At 46.0% G+C, this 3,948-nt stretch overlaps 1 long non-coding RNA gene across 2 annotated transcripts; it reads left to right on the top strand.

Annotated features, from left to right (window-relative positions):
* The first annotated feature begins 351 nt into the window (after nt 1–351).
* On the top strand, nt 352–3,724 carry LOC109752329 (uncharacterized). Of its 2 annotated transcripts, XR_006662223.2 has the most exons (4): nt 616–811; nt 881–1,064; nt 2,794–2,910; nt 3,339–3,724. It is a non-coding gene; the product is annotated as an uncharacterized lncRNA (long non-coding RNA). The 2 variants fall into 2 exon arrangements; XR_002230279.4 differs by having other exon boundaries at nt 352–1,064.
* The last annotated feature ends 224 nt before the right edge of the window (nt 3,725–3,948 follow it).

Genomic DNA, 3,948 nt, shown 5'->3' with positions numbered 1-3,948 from the left:
GGCGGTGAGGCCTACACGGCAGCACAGTCGGCCACGGGAGGAACACTACTAGGGAAAACCTTATACACAGGAGCTTACCAGTAGCGCTTTTTAAATGGCAACGCTGCAACTATTTAGCAGTAGTGCTTGAGCAGAAAGAACGCTGCTACTACTAATTAGTAGTAGCGAGGGGTATAAACCCGCGCTACTAGTAGCCCGGGTTATAAACCTACGCTACTACTAAGTTGATAGTAGTAGCGCGGGTATAAACCCCCCGCTACTACTAAGTGGTCTCCTGTCGTGCCCTCCGAGACAGGCCATAATAGCAGCGTGGGATATAAAGGCAGCTCTACTACTATCAACCTACAGGGCACGGAGGCCCAAACCCAAATTGATCGACACTCTTGATTCCCCTCCGCCTCGCCTAACCCATGCCCCGTGCCCCGAAACCCTAGCCCCCACTCCGCCTCGCCATGCCACCGCGGCCGTCCCTCCAGTTGCTCCTCCTCATGGCAGCCTGCACCTCCGCGGGCGCCTAGGGCTCGGGCCTCCTCCTCGCCGCGCGCCCCCGCTCCCCCCCCCCCCCCCCCCCCCCCCCCCCCCCCCCCCCGCCGCCGCGGGGGGCAGCGCCTCCGCCTCCTCCACTCCTTCTCGTCCCGGTCCCTCGGACTAGCGACCGAGGCGACGCCACCGCGGGGGGCCAGCGCATCCGCCTTCTCCACTCCTTGTCTCGGCAGAGGCGCCGCCGGCGCCAAACGTCCTGCAGGCGACCACCTCGCGGCCACCAGGTCCGGAGGGGGCCGGAGAAGGCGACTTCGACCACCCCAAAGAGGTGACTGCAGCCGCCGCCCTCGGCTTCAAATATCGTTACCATCAGATAATTTGCTCTACGGCTGTTCAGAGTCCATCGTGGTGCCAAGCGGGGCAATGAGGCAGTACAGATCATCTGGTAGTCATGGGGATCAAGTGAATCCGAAGCACGCCCTGACTCTCACTTTTGTGATCCATCTCCTTCGATTGATTTCCTCTAAGTGGTGATGTCTCAGGCACTGCACGGAAGGTGTTTGACAAAATGAGCAAGTAAGGTAAGAGTGGCTTTCATTGTTCTAGTACTACTTGGTGTTTTACTTTCTCTCTGTAATGTACTAATGTGAGTCTAACATTTCCCTAAAGATAGAAAGAAAGAAAGAAAGCTTCAACTTCACCGTGGCACTCACCACTAACTACCAATCTTGTCCTATCACGTACCTGAAAAATACTAAACTAAAAAGCATTGGTGTTGCTCGAAACAGAGGAGCCCCTCCTCTGTTTTTGCCACACTACCATCGGGTCTTCACTTATCCCATGTAGGACATCCACTAACTGAACTTAACTCAGCTGCGCTGTGCTTCCATTCTTCAGAGTACCACATTTCTTTAGTGAAGCTTTGGCTGTGGTCTCTCTTGACAGCAAGTAACCCAGGTTCATGCATTCTGCGTCAGCATTTGCATTACGGCCGTCATTCTGTAATTCCAGTTTGATGGCATCAACTCCGGCAGCAGCGTCGTAGCCGTCAGTCTTCACTTATCCCATCCAGGCCATCCGCTAACTGAACTTAAGTTAACCGTGTTGTGCTTTAGTTCTTCAGTGTACCCTAGCTTGGTAAGGCATCTCTTCTCACTTTGCAGCCCAGTATCTTTTATTGTATGTGCCAGTATTATTCATTCATCCACAAGTTTTGATGTTTCCCATCTTGCGTCTTGGACAAGAGATTTTGTCTGTAGAAAAGCATATCGGCAGCTGGTCATCTATTGTTTGGACTAAAGAATAATCAAGTCCTCCTGATATATGTTTGGATGTTAATTAGATGGTTCATGCATATTTATGTCTACTTCTTCTAGAATTAGTGTGTGACCTAGATTCCAAAACCAGTTCAACATAGATGGCATTGTGAATATGAAATTGAATACAGAACTTGTCCTCTTTGTTTTCATTTCGTTTTGGAAAATCACAGGTCCCTAGAAGAAAGTAGTCTGCAGGGGTCCTCTAGTACTAGTGTTTTTTCTTTGCAGATAAGCATGTTGTTTGTTCATCTGTGATTCGTCCTTGAACTCCTAAAACTTCTGATGAGAAGAATGTTAGTAGATGCACATTTTATCTGCTTCTGCTAGTTTTCATGTGTCCGGTCTTGCCTTTTCGGAGCCTCTACAAGAGGTTTTGTTTGTAGAAAAGTATAGTTGACTGTCCATCTATTTATTTGTAGAATATTATAGCTGACGGTCAGTTCAGCATAGATGCACATTTTTCCTACTGTTTTAGTGATAACATAATAAATAGATGGATTGCTTCTACAAGAGATTTTATTTGTAGAAAAAAGCATATAGGCTGCCTGTTCATTTATTGTTTGAACTAAAACATCCTGATGTCCTGATAAGTCTGGATGTTAGATGGATGCATGCTTCTGTCTGCACCTCTACAAGAGATTTTATTTGAACTAAAACATCATGCTTTTCTGACCAAGTGTATAACTGAACTAAGACATCATACTTCTACAAGAGATTTTATTTGAACTAAAACATCATGCTTTTCTGAATATAACTGAACATCTGAAGCAGCCATGGTGTATATATTTTAAAATTGGAAGTCAGCACCTCCCCGTTTGATTGCTATGGACCTCATAAGAATTACAAGGGATTTTCTTAAATACTCCAAAGGAAAGACTGAATCGATTCTTTATGTACATTTGTAGAAATAAAACAGAATAGATATAAGACGTTTTTGCACTTGTCAAATCTATATGCATTCTTATATAACTATTCACTGCACTTTTCATAGCCGCCGAAGCACCAGAACTGCTCTCTTTGATGGCATTGAAGAAGGTGTAATACGAGCACCAGCTTATTCTTCACATGAGATAGATGAACATGAGAATGAGTCAGCATTCTCAAGAGGGTGAGTGCCACATAATGACTGAATATCCGAATGCTCCATCTTCATTTTATGTAAAGAATTGGTGTTTTCACATACCTGTTTATATTCTCAAAAAAAAAAGATTGTGCGTGTTTATCTTTTAACTGTATCGCTTACCTAAGATTGTAAGAAGATATCTGTAAGTACTAATCTCGACTGGTATCCATGGTAACCATGTGCGTTCCTGGACCATTTAGTTTGAATAGCCAGTGAGGAATAAAACATATATTTTCGGCATGTGCCCCTCTTAATTACTACTCCCTGTCAAAAACATTCTTATATTATGGGACGGAGGGAGTAGATGAGAAGGAATCTTAACTTAATGGGTCTTGTGAATTGGAATATACTATTTGGTTAAACTGGTGCAATTTGTGTACTAACAAGTTTTCACTTTCTCGACATGGGCGCAGGGGTGATCCACGCTGACTAGCGCGGCCGGTGGGCGCTGTGCTCTTCAACCACTCGGAGGCGGACTTCTCCGTGAATCCCAGTGGCCACGTCGCGTGGATGGTTGTCCAGGTGATTTTGACGCCGGAGGTCGCCGAGGTGGAGGACCTCGACGCCACCATTCGGGGGAAGGGAGGATTCGGGTCCACCGGCGTCTAAGCTCCGAGCCTTGGTAGATACATCTAGGGAAGTGGTCTGTTTAGGTTGGCTCCGAGCCTTTCGATGATGGTTGTGTGTGTCTGATGTTAAATGGAATCTTGAGAATGTTATGCGACGTTGGTTTGGTTTGCACTGGACGTATTGCCATCCATGAATACTACATCTAACTTTTATTTTTTTAATTTCTAAATTGATAGTAGTAGTGTGGGGATTAAGTGAGCGCTACTAGTAGTTAGGTTAGTATAGTAGCGTGGGAAATAAGTGAGTGCTACTAGTAGTTAGGTTAGTAGTAGCGCGGGTGCACCCGCGCTACTACTAATCATTTAGCTGTAGCGCGGGTACCCGCGCTACTAGTAGGCAGTTTTCCAACGCTACTACTAGCCTTTTACCTAGTATAGTGTAAGGAGTAGGCGG

The sequence above is a fragment of the Aegilops tauschii genome, chromosome 4 (genome assembly GCF_002575655.3).
Source record: "Aegilops tauschii subsp. strangulata cultivar AL8/78 chromosome 4, Aet v6.0, whole genome shotgun sequence".
Lineage (NCBI taxonomy): Eukaryota > Viridiplantae > Streptophyta > Magnoliopsida > Poales > Poaceae > Aegilops > Aegilops tauschii.
This window is presented reverse-complemented; position numbering and strand designations above follow the sequence as displayed.